We start from the raw sequence: 16,293 nt of genomic DNA on the forward strand, positions 1-16,293 counted from the left end.
GGCAGGAAGCTGGTTAGTAGGGGTAAGCCTCCTATACATAGGAGAGCAGATGATATTAATGGTATTAATCAGGTTAGTTTGTTTCAAGTGCGTGATAGTATGAGAGTTGTGGTGCTTGAGCTTAGGTTGAGAGCTAGGAATGCAGTGGTTGTTACAATAATGTATATAGCTAGGTAATAGATTGTGACATTTGGGTTGTAACTTAGTGTTATTATTATTCAGCCCATGTGAGTAATTGAAGAGTGTGCTATAATTTTGCATAGTTCTGTTTGGTTAAGGCCCCCTCAACTACCGACTATAATAGATAGAGTTGAGAGGGTTAGGAGAATGCTTGCATTAGTTGAAGGGTATATTTGATATATAATTGAGATGGGGGCTAGTTTTTGTCATGTGAGGAGGAGTAGGCTGGAAATTAAGGATGTCCCTTGAGTGACTTCTGGGACTCAGAAGTGGAAAGGAGCTATCCCTAGTTTTATGACCAGGGCTGTTGTTATAATTAAAGAAGAAAGTTGGTTGATGTTGCTTGTTATGGTCCAGCATCCAGAGAGCAGGTTGTTGGAGATGACTGCTATTATGAGAATTATAGATGCGGTGGCTTGTATTAGGAAATATTTAGTAGCAGCTTCTGTAGAACGGGGGCTTGTCTTTTTGATTAGGATTGGGGTGAAGGCTAGTATATTTATTTCTAAGCCTGCTCAGGTGAGGAATCAGTGTGAGCTTAGTGACGTAATGAGAGTACCTGTGATTATGGTGGAGTAAATAATAAGTTGGGCTAGTGGATTAATTAGTACGGGAAGGGTATAACCAACATTTTTGGGGTGTGGGCCCGATAGCTTATTTAGCTGACCTTACTTTAGGATGGAGTCTGGTGGGTAGCACGGAGAAATTTGGGTTCTCAGGGGTAGGTTCGATACCTATAATCCTAGAAATAAGTGGATTAGGGCTTCTGTCATTTACTCTATCAAAGTAACTCTTTTGTCAGACATATTTCTAGGTCTGAGGGGGGATGTTGGAGATTGCAATAGGTGTTGAGATATGTCATATGAGAAGGGCTAGTGTGAGTAGGAGAAAGTTTTTTCATAGTAAGTGTATGAGTTGATCATAATGGAATCGGGGGTATGCTGTTCGGATTCATAAAAATAAAGAGGTTAGGAAAAGTGTTTTGGTGGCAAAGCATGTCGTAAATAGTTCTGGGAAGTGAATAGAGTACAATGTGCCTAGGAAGATTGTGGTTGTGTTAGAGCATTTATTATAATAATATTTATGTATTCAGCCATAAAGAACAGAGCGAATGGACCTGCGGCATATTCAATGTTAAAGCCCGAGACTAGTTCTGATTCGCCTTCTGTGAGGCCAAAGGGAGCTCAATTTGTTTCAGCTAATGTGGAAGTGAATCATATTGTAGTCAGGGGTCATGATGGTAGGAGGAGTCAGAGATACTCTTGTGTTGTGATAAGTATATGAAGATTAAATGAGCTGCTTATCAATAAGATTGACAAGAGAATAATAGCGAGAGTAACTTCGTATGAAATTGTTGGGGCGACAGCTCGTAGTGCTCCGATTAGTGCATAGTTTGAGTTTGATGCTCATCCTGATCATAAAATAGACAGTTAGGCTAGATGTAGCTAGGATAAATAAAAGTCCCAGGTTAAAGTTAATTAGTGGGTGGGGTATAGGGGGAGGAGTTCATAGGAGAAGAGCAATGGAAAAGGCCAAGACTGGTGCGGTAATGTAGAGAATGGTAGTAGATGTTGAAGGTTTTAAGGGCTCCTTGGCGAATAATTTTATTGCATCAGCAAAGGGTTGTAGTAATCCATAAGGGCCAGCAATATTTGGCCCTTTGCGTAATTGTATATAGCCTAATAATTTTTGTTCAATAAGCGTGAGAAATGCCACAGCAGCTAGTACAGATATAACAAGGAGTAGAAGGTTTGTTGTTGATACGGTGTTAAGAAGAGGAGTTGAACCTCTGATTGTAAAGTTTTAAATTTTATGCAATTGTCGGGCTCTGCTATCTTAACACACCCTGTTTTTGGGTTGAGTGGGTGTTATTTTGTTAGATTGAGATTAGGTCATCTATGGAATGAGGGCACTTTATGAAGTGGGCCTTATTTCTCTTGTCCTTTCGTACAGGGAGAAATATAGAATAGATAGAAACCAACCTGGATTGCTCTGGTCTGAACTCCGATCACGTAGGACTTTAATCGTTGAACAAACGAACCCTTGATAGCTGCTGCACCATTAGGATGTCCTGATCCAACATCGAGGTCGTAAACCCTATTGTCGATATGGACTCTGGAATGGGATTGTGCTGTTATCCCTAGGGTAACTTGTTCCGTTGGTCAAGTTATTGGATCAATTATAGGTGTTAGTCCGTTTTGGCTTGTGTAGCCTTAGCATAGGTTGTTCAGAGATTTCTTTAGTTATGCTCCGAGGTCACCCCAACCAAAATTTTTAATGCAGGTGTAGTGGTATAAGAGTCGGTAGATTTATGTAGTTTTAATTGCATTAATAAATTAAAGCTCCATAGGGTCTTCTCGTCTTATTGTTTCCTGCCCACCTCTTCACGGGCAGGTCAATTTCACTGGTTGAAAGTAAGAGACAGTTGAACTCTCGTGGTGCCATTCATGCGAGTCCCCATTTAAGGAACAAGTGATTATGCTACCTTTGCACGGTCAGGGTACCGTGGCCGTTAAACATGTGTCACTGGGCAGGCAGTGCCTCTAATACTGGTAATGCTAGAGGTGATGTTTTTGGTAAACAGGTGGGGTTGAGTCTTCTGAGTTCCTTTTACTTTATTTTAACCTTTCCTTAAGGCATGCCTGTGTTGGGTTAACAGTATGAGAAGTACTGGCTTGTTTGTATTTATTAGTACTGGGCTGTTAAGTATCGGTGAAGTTTTTCGATCTGATTTAGGCTTATGCAGTGGAGAAAATATTCATATTACTTATATTTCTGATGGCTTCAATTTCATTACTTGTTACCAATCTGTTCTGGTCTTGCAGGTTTTTACTGTTCAACCTAAGCAGGTTGTATGCGTCTAGAAATTTGTCAATTTCTACTAGGCTTTCCAATTTGTTGGCGTATGATAGCCAGTTATGATCCTTTGAATTTCTGAAGTATCAGTTGTAATGTCTTCTTTTTTTATCTGTTGATTTTGTTTGACTCTTGTCTTTTTTCTTAGCCTGGTTAAAAGTTTGTCAATTTTGTTTAGCTTTCCAGAAAACCAACTTTTTGTTTAATCTTTTGTACTTTTTAATTTAAATTTTATTTCTGCTGTGATCTTATTTTCTTCTTTTGGGTTTAGTTTGTCCTTACTAGTTCTTTAAGATATATTGTTTATTTGAAGTTTTTCTTTTGTTTGGATGGTAGGCACTTCTAGCTATAAATCTCTGCCTTTGTACTGCTTTCTGTGTAACGTAAGTTTTGCTGTATTGTGTTTTCATTACCATTTGTTTCATAAAATTTTTCAATTTCTGTCTTAGTATCTTCATTGACCCACTAGTCATTCATTCAGGAGCATATTGTTTAACTTCCATGTGATTGTATGGTTTTCAAAATTACTCTTCTTACTGATACCTAGTTTTATTCCTTTGTAGTCAAAGAAGGTGGCCATGGAGACAGCAGCATGGTTGGAGTGGTAGGAGCCGGCCATCAGTGAGAGCTGCTCCGGGCCTGGCTGCTGAGTGCTAGAGCCTGCGGCCCAGTGACTTCCTTCACTGTGGTTGGTGGTGGCGGTGACAGAGACTGCAGCATGACCAGAGTGGTAGGGCAGGGGCTATCGGGGCTGCACTTTTCGCAGTGTGGGGTGGGTAGGGGGCACTATCCAGGGTGTCATTGCCTGCATTGGGGGTACTAGTTGGCAGCACTGTACAGGGCTGCACTGCCTACGGTGCAGGGGGTGGGTTATAGGCACTTTCTGGGGCCACAATGCCCATGGAGGAGGACAGGTCAAGGCACTATCGGGTATATGCTAGTGGCGGCGTTGGGGGATGGAGGTGGGGTGCGCTATTGAGGGCAGGACTGGCCGTGAAGTGGGTAGAGTTTGGTGCTATCAGGGGCTGCACTGCTGGCGGCAGTCAGCAGAGTTGGCAGCAACAGTGTGGCATCCAAGGAAGGAGCGGTTCTGCTCTCCCTGGATGCCACACTCCAGAGGGCCACCTACTCTTGCTCATACTGGAGCACGGCAGGCGCACAGTGTTTCCGTGGGAATCCTGAGCGTGGCAGAGCCCCCACACCCACCGTGGCTCCTGGGCCCGTGCACCCTGGGTCTGTGCCTTAGAGGCTGCCAGGACCCCTGGGTATGGAGTAGCAGACACCATGGGGGAAAGGGCCCTGTGCGTGGAGACATCCAGAACAGGAACTGGCACCTGGGTGTGGAGGGCTGGGCTGGGTCTGAATTTTTCTGCTGCTCCTGTTCCCCGAGGATTGCAACCCCAGTGGGCCCAGTGGTTCCTGTGGAGTGGGGAGCTGGGCACTGTGGTGTCTCCAGCACCCACTCCAGGCCCCAGTTCCTGGCCAGCTTGGGCCAAAAGGAGAGGCTGAACTTTGGAGGGTGGGTGTGAGTGCCTTTGCTGAAACTGGCCCCTGCCACCCAGTCCCTGGCATGACAAGTTGAGGCTCCTAATGATACCACCCCTCACATCTTCCTCTAGGCTTTTCTGGCTTTGCCCGCCCAGCTGCTCTGTGCCAGGAGGAGGAGGAGACACCTGGAGCCTGTGACACCACGGCTTGCCTCACTGACGGTGGGTGGCAGTGACGGAGACTGCAGCGTGCTGGAACGGTAGGAGAGTGACCACGCTAGGAGGTCAGGCGGCTACAGCCAGGGTTGGGGGTCAGGCTTACAGCAATGGCCGGGCTGCAGCAGTGGCCGGGTGGAGGAAGCCTTGTAGGGAGGGCTCTTGCATAGGCAATGTGCCTGGCTTTGCCCTGCCACTGCCGTGGACCTGGCCCTGTACTGCCCTGCCTTGCCCTGGCCCTGCCCTACTGTTACCTGGACTGTCTCGGCCCTGCCCTGCTCTGATCCCATGCTGGTTTTGCCTTTGCACTGGCCTTACCCTGAACCTGTGCTGGCCCGGCCTTGGCTCTGGCCCTGCCTCTTGTCCTGACCCTGGTCCTGTCATGGCACTGGCCCTGCTAGTGGTCATGGTCCTGCTCCTGTTCTGGCCTTGACCTGGCCTTGGACGTGTCCTGGCCCAGATTTGTTCTGGCCCTGCCTTGGCCCATCCCTGCCCTGGCCCCACCATGGCCCTGCCTGTTGTGCCCTCTCCTGGCACTGACTTTGCCCTGTCATGGCACAGTGGTGCCATTGACCTGCCTTACACTGCCCTGGTTGTGCCCTGGCCCTGCCTGGCACTGGTCTCTCCCGGGACCTGCTCTGACCCTGCCTTGGCCTTTGCCCTGTCCTCACTATGGCCTGGCCCTGGCCTTGTTCTGGCTTAGCCTGGGCCCTGGCCCTAGCCCTGGTCCTACCGTATCCCTGGCCTTGCCCTTATCCAGACCCTGCCCCTGCCTCTGCCCTGGCCCTGGCCTGGAACCTGGTCCTGTCAAGGACTTGGCCTGACTCTGCCATGGCCCTGGCCCTGCTCTGCCTTGGTCCTGGCCCTGACCTGGACCCTTTCCTGGCTGTGCCCTGGCCATGGCCTTTCCCTGGCCCTGAGTTGGCAGTGGTCTGCCTCTGGACTTGCCACCACCCTACCCTGCCATGCACTGGATGTGTCATGAGCCTGCCCTGGCCCTACCTTGTCCCTCACCCTAGTCTTCGCTAGGCCCTGCTCTGGACCTGGCCCTAGCCCAGACCTGGCCCTGACCCTGGCCCTGGCCTTTGTCCTTCATAGCCCTGGCCCTGAAGTGGACTTGGAGGTGTCCTGGCCCTGGAGTGACCTGGCTCTGCCTTGGCCTGTCCTTGCCCTGCCCCTACCATCACCTTGCCCTGTTCTGCCCTGTCCTAGTACTGACCCGGCTGTGGCATTGCCCTGCCCTACCCTGCCTTGGCTGTGCCCTGGCTCGATTCCGGCCCTGGCCCCGCCCTGTGCATGCCATGACACTACCTCAGCCTTGGCACTAGCCTGGTCCTTTCCTGGCATCAGCCCTGCTCTTTCTATGGACCGCCTTTTGTCGTGTCCTGCGCTGGCCATTCCATGCCCTGCCCTGCCCTGACTCAGCCCTGGCCTTGGCATTGGCCTTGGTCCTGCCATATTTCTTGCCCTGTCCCTATCCTGGCCTTGGCCCTGACCCTTACCTTGCTCTGGCCCTGCCCTTGCCCTTACGCAGCCCCTGGCCCCATCATGGACCTGCCCTGGACATGTCCTGGCCCTGGCCAGATCCTCCCATGAAGACCCAGCAGAGGGACCTCCACACAGAAACTCCCGACAGAGACTCACACAGAGACTCTTCAAAAGCAACACAGAGATCCCCACGGAGACACTCAGAGTGACTCTAACAGAGACCTGCACAGAGAAAATATATCAAGGTCACTTTGCTACCCCCTAAAATCCCTAGCACTGCACTCACCTGGTGAAAATGAGTGGCATCTACCTCATTACCAGCAGCAGTTTTCTCCTGGCGGCCTCTGCCCTCTTCTAGATAAGATTCCTTGAGATACCAAACAATAGAAAAGCCTCCTCCATCAGACAGTGTCCAACGACCCACTGACAGTTCCTTCTCAGGATCACCCAATCACAACCCCCATGCTAATATCAAACTGTAACGTTCATGATAGAAACGGTCAGAGTGCCTCTGATGCCATCCTTCTGAGACCGCCCTCATTTCCTCAGGCCATGCTCCCCCTCACTGTCAAGGGAATCCACCCAGCTGGTCTAGGTCGGCCTTGCTCACGGGGCTCCTCTTGCAGGCCTTGTGCTGGAGCACACAGAACAGGAAGGATCTCGGCTTGGACAAAGCTTCCTCAGAAAACCTTCTCTGGCTCCCCTATGAGGCCAGGCCCCCTGTGCTGGGTTTCCCACCCTGGCCCTTCTTCCCTTGTGACAGCCTCTGCACACCTGCGCATGTTTCTCCTAGAACCCTGAACGCTTCCGGTGGGCCCAGTGAGGAGGGAGGCGTGCCTGACCACACTCCCAGTACTGACTGTGGCCCTTGTTAAAAATTGTTTCATAAAATCTCCTTAATTAATGGGCACAGGAATCAATGCTTCCTCTACCTCATATATAAGTTGCATTACTAAAATATTTTCATGAAGGGTCTTAACTCTTTCCAGTAGCCAATATCATGTTTCAAAGAAAATCTGTAAAAATAAAATGGCATTGAAACTTCAAATTTAGTGGTATAAAGAAATTTCCAAATTCAAATTATTCCATCTAAGTTACTTATTTTATAGTTCAAATATGAATACTCTTGTAAGTTTTGAAAACCTTCAAAGTAAAATTCTGATGTTTAGAGAATACAAACTAAAAACATTTTGCTTAAAAACATTCTTTCTAATGTGCCACAAATTTGTTTTACAACACGATTACCAAAAAAGATGTATTTTTAAGTAATTTAAATAGACAACTTGGATCAGACACATATTGCAAATCCACTCTTCTAAAAATGAGGAGTAGCTATATGTTTAACATCTAAGATACTGAAATATCTATACAACGAGTTGCCTATTTACAGTCACATGTAAAATAGGGGATTGATAAATAATTCAGCATACCTATTCTGTTTGAAATTTTTTTAATTATTGAAAGTAACTGGAAATCTTACAACACATCTGTTTGAAAGATGTTAGAAAAGAGAGGGTAGAAAAATAGGACTGCACATTTATTGCTTAATGGTTTAACTTCAGTTATAAATACACATATATTATACATATCTGTGTGTGTATATGTGCATAGTTCTGTATACACATACAGACATATGGGTGTGTTGTAACATCATTCAATTAGCATCACCTGTTCTCTTTTTTTTGGTGGAATACACTGTTTTTATTATTCTACAGAGAAGGGTACATCACAATTGATGTCTAGACTTGCCCAAGTAACTTTCTCTCTCCAGCAGGTTCTGCAAGTTCTTGGGTTTGGAAATTTCCTTCCTGCTCACCTCCACTGACAGCATGTTCACCTCACCTTAGGCCCTTTGGTTTTATGCTCCAAAAATGTGATGAGCCTAAAGATAATTTTTCTCTCAGGAAAACAATAATGACTCGATCACTGATACACTATGGATTCATACAGAATGGTGAGTCTATTTGATTTGTCTATTAACCTGGAAGAGCACATTGAATATTTTTTCTTTTTTAGATTAAGTACAGGTACACATTGATCTTTTACTGAAAGTTAAAAAAAAAACATTTAAAGATACATATAAATAAGAACAAAGTACTTTTATCTAGCCCTGGATCCCAATAATTTTTTTAAGAACTCTCTTTTCCTAAAAGGTTTATAGTGTAACCTTTTATATTTAAATTTGCAAACATTTCAAGTTAATTAGTGTATAAAGTGTGAGGTTTATGCTGAGATTTTGAGCCTATAAATGTTTATTTTCTCCAGTAACATTTGTTAAAAAGACTATTCTTTCCCCTTCAAATGCTTTTGTACCATTGTCAAAAATGAATTGGGCATATTTACTTGTGTCAATTTCTGAGTTCTTTATTCTGTTCTGCTGACCTATGTCTCTATCTCTCCACCAATAGCATGTGCCTTTTCATATAAACTTAAAATAGGTCTATCTATATGCATAAAAATATGTAGTTGGAGCTTTTATGACTGTCATTAAATCTACCGATCAATTTGAAGAGAGTTGACATCGTTGCTATCTTGTGTCTTCCAAACCATTAATAAGGTATATTTGAATTTATCTAGTTCTTCTCTCAATTCTTTCATGCACATTTTGTCATTTTTGCCATCTCGATTCTGCATGTCTTGTCAGATTTATGCCTAAGTATTTTCTTTAGAGCAATTTTAAAGCTATTGTCAGTTTCCACACATTCATTGTTAGTCCATAGAAATGCGATGAATTTTGGAGGATGGATCATGTATCCTGTGAACTTGCTAAATATTATTATTTCTACAAGACTTTTTTTAGTTTCTCTGAGACTTTACAAAGACAATCGTGTAATCTGCAATAGACACCACTTTCCTTCTTTCTTTTTTTTTCAGTCAGTATGCCTTGCTTGTTTTTTGCCCAATTGTGCTGACTAGAACTTTCAGTGCTCTGTCAAATAGCATTGTTGAGAGCAGACCTCTCTGCCTTGTTTCCATTCTGAGGGGAAAACCGTTCATTCTTTCATCAATAAGCATGACATAGCTGTTTGTTTTTGATAAATAGGCTTGATAAAGTTCAGGAAGTTTCCTTCTATTTTTAGGTTTCTGGAAGTTTTTTTATCACAAAATTGTGCTATATTTTGGCAAATGTTCTTTCTGCATCATTTGAGATGAGTAGCATATGTATTTTTGAATCGTGTTTCCTTGTACAGGTTGATATTGCCTGTGTTTTAACCAACATATGTACACAATTTATATTTAAGATGACCGTAATATATATGTTAAGGCCTAGGTGTTCTACTTTATAATTTATTTTCTGCTTGTTCATTCTCTTTTGGTTTTCTCTGCTCTCTTTCCTTACCTTCCTGTGAGTTACTGAAATAGTTTTAGGATTACATAATGATTTACTTATACTGTTTTTTAGTACATCTCTATATAATTTTCTTACTATCTTTACCTTATTATCATTATACATGTGTAACTGACCACAGTCAACTGGTATTGATGTTTTACCACTTTAAATGAAGTGTAGAAATCTTATTTCTATTTAGATCCTTTTACCCTCCTTGTTTTTAAAAATAGAATGGCACTGAGTAACACATTCAATACACTGGATGCTTCAACAGGCAGTGTTATAATTTTTGTGCAAACATCAAATATGGTTTTAAAAACTTCTGAGATTATGAATAACCTATTACATCCATTTACATTTTCCCATTCTCTTATTCTTTTCTTTCTGAAGTTCCAAGCAGTTTTCTGATATCATTTGGTTTCTGTTTAGAGGACTTATTTTTCACCTTTTTAAGAGGAGTTTTGGTAAAACACAAATTGTGTCAATTTTCCTTCACATAAGGATGCCTTTATTTCTCCTTTCTTTTTGAATGTTATTTTTGCTGGAGATAGAATTTGCATTTGATAGTTCTTTTCTTTCAGGACATAAATGTTGGGACACTTTCTTGTGTCCTACACTGTTTCAGATGAGAACTCTATTGTTATTTGAATTTGTGTTTTTATAAGTCTATATCTTTTTTTGAGGGTAGGCTTTCAATAATTTTTCTTTGTCTTCTGTTTTCAGAAATTTTTATATTACATTTTTAAATATGAATTCCTTTAGGTTTATCTTATTTCATATTTACTCAGCCACTTCATTATCTAGGTTTCTGTCTTTATCAAAATTAAGATGTTTTCAGATGTCAATTTATTGACTATTTTTCCAGTGCTGCTATTTGTTTCTACTCTCTTTCTTGGTCTATGATGATACATAGACTCAGTATTGTGATGCTGTCTGACAGGTCCCCGAGGGTATTCTCCGTTTTTTCATTTTGTATCTATTCTGTTTTGTTCAGAATAGAATCAGTAAATCCTACTGATTTGTCCTCAAGTTTACTGATTCTATCTTCTGTCTTCTCCTCTTTACTATTAAGCTTATCCAGTAAAGTTATTTCAGTTATCTTATTTTTTAATTCTTTAATCTCCATTTGGTTAATTCTTATAACTTCCATTTTTTTGGTGGAGATTTTCAAGATTTACATTTGCTTCAGAAGAACTCCTAATTGCCTGCTGGTGCCACCTCACTCAGTCTCATTGCAGCTGTGTGAGTGTTGAGGTTTGGTTCACCCCTGGGTCCTACTGACACCAGAAGTGGGTTTGGGGGGAAATTGGAGATGATGCCACCTTGTTAGTGTGGTTGATTTGGGTGGCAGCAGAGGCTCAGATTCCTGCTTGACTTCAGTGACACCAGGGTTAGGAAGGTGACACTAGCGTACCTCACCCTGCCTCAGTCTCATTGTTGCTGCATGAGTTTGAGGCTAAGCTTACCTCTGGCACCTGCAGACATGACTTTGGCAAGGGAATTGTAGAACTGTCTGCTTTTGCCCAAAGATTTATCTCCGTTCCTGTCCCCACTGACACCATCAGGCAAGGGAATCAGAGCACTGCTGCTTCCTTCCACTCTGTGGAAGTGAAGTGGATCATCAGCTCCACACTGGACTCCACTGAACTATGATGTTTGGGGTTTTTTCCACTGATGTTTGGCTACAGTCAGGTGGGTATTCCCTGCTAGGTCATTATTTTCCAGGTTTTTGGCTGAGACAGCTGAGATTCTGTTAGGTTTGGTTTTGTTGGGTGTGGTTTCTGGTTGGAGGCTTCTGCAGTACTCTCTTCAGGGAATATAAGAATAGGAGACCCAAGGAACTTCCCTGGGGAGACTGACTTCCTTATTATACTTTTCCAACACTTCACATGCTCATTTGTTGTTTTATGTGCAGACTTTCATTTAGAACACAAAGGATGTGATAGTAATGAGGCTTCTCCAACTGGGCTGAAAACAGATGTGTTTTTGTCTTAAAATCATAAGAGCAAGTATTTAAAAAAATACTTGAGTAGGTTGGTGAGAATCCTGGGGTGAATTAACAAATGACTGGGAAAAAACATTCTCAACACTAGAAGAAAAGGTCATTTCATAACCGTAATAACTCTAGCTCACACTGTCTACAACTTACTTACTCATTTATTCTAACCTGATGTCAAAATTATCATTTGTCCCTGTGATAAACAAAATTACCAACCAAAATGGAGTGTTTTTATGCAGCTTGTTTGGTCTTAACCTTAGAGTAGCCAATCCAAGTACCTTTTTCCAAAGTGTCTTTGATCAGTTTCTTTTTCCTCCTGGAAACCTCTGACTTCCTGGTGGGGTTTTTTTTTTTTTTTCTTTTTTTTTAATTTGCAAAAAATAAGAATGAGGTTTTGTAGTGTAGCATTTGGTAGGTTTTGAGAAACCCATAGAGACATATGTCCACCATCCAGCACTACAGAGAACAGCTGCATCACCCTGAAATTCTCTGTGTGATGCCTTTGTGATGAACCCTTCCCTTTCTCCCAGTTGTGGGCAACCTCTGATCTGTTTTCTCGACCTATAATTTTGCCTTCTCCAGAATGTTATATGAATGAAATTGTACAATATGTAGACATTTGGGGTTGACTTCTTTCACATAGCAAAATACATGTAAGTTCTTCTGTACTGATGTGTAAGTAAGTGAATAGTCTGTTCCTTTTTATTGCTGAATAGCGGTTGATGGTATTGAGACAATAGTTTATCTGTTCACCTGTTGAAAGATGTCTTGGTTAGCCTGGGTGCAGTGACTCTCACTTGAAATCCCAGCACTTAGCGAGGCCGAGGCGGGTGGATCTCGAGGTCAGGAGTACAAGACCACCCTAGTCAACATAGTGAAACCCCGTCTATTAAAAATACAAAAAATTAACCTTGTGTGCTGGTGGGTGCCTGTATTCCCAGCTGAAGCTGAGGCAAAAGGATTCCTTGAACTTCAGAGGCAGAGGTTGCAGTGAGCCGAGATCATGACATTGCACTCCAATCCGGGTGACAGTGTGAGACACCGTCTGAAAAAAGAAAAAGAAAAGATATCCTGGTTGTTTCCAGGTTTTAGAAATTATGAGTAAAACTGCTAAAACATTTGCCTAGCCTACAGGTTTTTATGTGAATTTGTTTTCGTTATACATTGTTAAATATATAGGAATGGAATGGCTGAACCTCACACTGGATGTATGTTTTACTTTATATAAAGCTGCCAAATTATCTCCTAAAGTGACCATGTCATTTTACATTCCCAACAGTAATGAAAGAGAATCTTTGTTGCTACACATCTTCAGGAGCATTTGATATTTTAATTTTTTATTTCCATTCTAATGGCATGTAGGGATATCCCATTGTAGTTAAGATTTGCATTCCCCTATTAATTAATAACAATAAACATGTTTTCATATGTTTATTTGGCATGTCTGTCTTCTTTTGAGATGTATGTGCTCAAAATTTTTGCTCGTTTTAAATTGGATTGTTTGTTTTGTATTGTTGAGTTTTAAGGGTTCTTTATTCATTCTGGATGAAAGCTTGTCTAAGATATATGACTGATATGGTTTGACTGTGTCACTGCCCAAATCTCGTTTTGAATTGTAGTTCTCATAATCCTTATGTGTTGTGGGAGGGACCTGGTGGAAGGTAATAGAATCATGGAGGCAGGTTACCCCCATGCTGCTGTTCTCATGATAGTGAGTGAGTTCTCATAAAATCTGATGGTTTTATATAGGGCTTTTCTTCCTTTGCTTGGCACTTCTCTCTCCTGCCACCATGTGAAGAACAACATGCTTGCCTGCCTTCTGCTGTGATTTTACGTTTCCTGAGGCCTCCACAGTCATGTGGAACTGTGAGTCAATTAAACCTCTTTCTTTTGTAAATTCCCCAGTCTCAGCAAGTTCTTCATAGCAGTAGCAGAACAGACTAATACAGCGACTTAATAATATTTTTCCCAGATTGTTTTAGGTTTTCACTCTTGTAATGGTTCTTTCAAAGAATGAGCATTTTTAAATATGATAAAGTCTACTTTTTCATTTTCTCTTTTATGGATCATGTATATGGTGTTTTATTTAAAAACTCATCAATGACCCCAAAGTCATATCTTATTTCCCCTGTTTTATGATAGCATTTTGTTGTTGTGTATTTTACACTTTTATATGGTCTATTTCAGTCCACATTTGTAAAAGTTGTAAAATATGCATTAAGGTTCCTTTTTTTACATGGGGAAATCCCATTATTACATCCCCACTTAGATAATAGATTATATTTTCTCCTTTACCTCTGCACCTTTTTGAAAATGCAGTGGAATGTATTTGTGTGGGTCTATTTCTGTGGTCTCTATATTCATTCCACTGGTCTATGTGTCTCCTGTTTTAACAATATTTTAACAAAACCACAATATTTTGAGAACTGTAGCATAATAGTAAGCCTTGTAATCAGTAGTGCATGTCCTATAATTTTGTTTTTTTCAGAAGTGTTTTGACTATTCTAGTTATTTTGATTTCCATGTAAATTTTAGAATCTCCTTGGTGATATCTACAAAAACAAAACAAAACAAAACAAAAGCCTACAGGAATTTTCATTGTTAATGCAGGAACTCTATAAGTAGAAATGGAAAAGGCTGGCATCTTAACTATATTGAGACTCTGAATTCATAAATATTTCATTACCCTCTTTTTAAACTTTCTCTTATTTATTGCATTTATATTTTGTAGTTTTCAGCATACAGATCTTGCACTTCTATTGTTACAATAATACCTAAGTACTTAATTTTGGTTTCTATTTTAAATAGTAATTTAATTTTTTTGACTGTTAATTCCTGACATATAGGAAATTTATTGACATTCTATATTGACTTTTGGTAATAAAACACTGTTAATTTCACAAATTTGTTATAGAAGCTTTTTGTAAATACTGTAGGATTGTGTATATAAATATTTGTTTTATCAGCAAATAGAGGCAGTTTTACTTCTTCCTTTGCAATATGTATGTTATTTATTTCTTATTCCTGTCTTATTGCACTTTGCAAATTTTTGAATACAATATTGAATAGGACTTGTCTTCAGTCTTAAGGAAAAATCATTCCATCATCACCGTATCACATACAGATATAAACATATATTCTAAGTTATTTTATTCCTAATTTTATGAGTTTTGGTCAGAAATAGATGTTGGATTTCATTGAATGCTCTTTCTGCATCTCTTGAGAAGAACATTTTAAAAATAGTCTTTCTATAGCAGATTACTTGGATTGAATTTTAATAGTGAATCAGCCTTGTTTTTATTGGACATAATGAATCATCCTACATGAGATGCTCAGTTTGAGGTCACAATATTTTGTTGATTTTTTTTTCATATATATCTATGACTGATATTTGTCTATAGTTTTCTTTTCTCTCAGTATCATTTTTTAGTTTTGGTGTTATTGTAAGGCTGGCCTTCTAAAATGAGTTGGTAATGCTCCCATCTCATCTATTTTCTCTAAAAGATTGTGTACAGTCAAAATTATTTAATCTTCAAATATTTGATAGAAATCAGTGAAAGAACACGTGAATAGATTTTTTGGTAGATTTTATTTACAAATGCAATTTCTTAATTAATACAGGACTATTTGTTACCGTTTCTTCTTCAGTGAGGTTTGGCAGTATGTGTTGTGTCTCTAGAAGAATTTCTCTTTTTCATCTCATCTGTTAGATTTGTGTGTGTGAAATTATTTGTAGCATTACTTATTTATGCTATAATGTGTATTGATAGTTTGTCTTTCAGTCCTGCTGTTAGCGATCTGTACTCTCTCTTCTCTTTTCCTTTCTCTCTGATTTGTTTTCAATTTCACTTATTTCTGCCCTAATTGTTATTAGCTCCTTTCTTTAGTTACTCAGATTTAAGTTGTTCTTCTTTCTCTACATTCCTAAAAAAGAATCCTGGCTACTGATTTGAGATTATTATTCTTTTCAAAGAGCCAACTTTTAGCCATGCTTATTTCTTCTACTGCTTTTCATCTTGCTATTTTCTTGATTTATGCTCTAATCTTTATTAATTCTTTACTTCTGCTAGTTTCAGATTTAGTTTTCTCTGGTTTTTATACTGCCTTTAGGTATAGAGTGAGGTTACTGATTTGAATTTTTTTTAAATGTAGTTTTTTATATCCATACACTTTCCTTTGAACTCAACTTTCACTGCATTCACTAAGTTTTGGTATGTTTTGTCTTTATTTTGTCTCAAGATATTTTATAATTTCATTTGTGATTTAATCTTTCATTGGTAGTTTAAGAGTGTATTGTTTAATTTCTACGTATTTGTGAATTTTTCAGTTTTAATTTTTTGTTTATGTGTTGTTTCCTCCATTGTGGTTGTAAATTATATTTTGTATGATTTAAAACTTTTAAAAATGATTAGGACATATTTTTGTGGATGAAGATATGGCCTATCCCAGAGAAAGTTCTATATCCACTTAAAAAGAATGTATATTCTGCTGTTGTTGGGTGGACTGTTCTGTACATGCTCTAAATGGCTTATACTGTTGTTCAAGTCTTCTATTTCTCATGAAACTTCTGTCTGGTTTTTCTACCCATTAATTAATATGAGGCATTGAAGTGTCCAACTACTACTATAGAACTCTGTGTTTATCCTTTCAATCCTGTTAGTTTTTTTCAGTTTTACCGAGGTATATTTGAGAAATAAATAATGTACATATTCAGGTTTACAATATGATGTTTCTAT

General features: G+C 40.4%; 1 long non-coding RNA gene across 3 annotated transcripts in view; it reads left to right on the forward strand.

Annotated features, from left to right (window-relative positions):
- Positions 1–16,293, forward strand: part of LOC139358932 (uncharacterized) — a 48,993-nt gene that overhangs the window by 13,933 nt on the left and 18,767 nt on the right. For 2 of the 3 annotated variants that reach the window (XR_011614410.1, XR_011614409.1), the window contains exons 2-5: positions 3,600–3,766; positions 4,656–4,783; positions 8,002–8,181; positions 8,636–8,784. This is a non-coding gene — a long non-coding RNA (uncharacterized lncRNA). The remainder of the gene's footprint in view (positions 1–3,599; positions 3,767–4,655; positions 4,784–8,001; positions 8,182–8,635; positions 8,785–16,293) is intronic. The other variant, XR_011614411.1, reaches the window with a different exon arrangement.

This window comes from Macaca nemestrina, chromosome 15 (assembly GCF_043159975.1).
Source record: "Macaca nemestrina isolate mMacNem1 chromosome 15, mMacNem.hap1, whole genome shotgun sequence".
Lineage (NCBI taxonomy): Eukaryota > Metazoa > Chordata > Mammalia > Primates > Cercopithecidae > Macaca > Macaca nemestrina.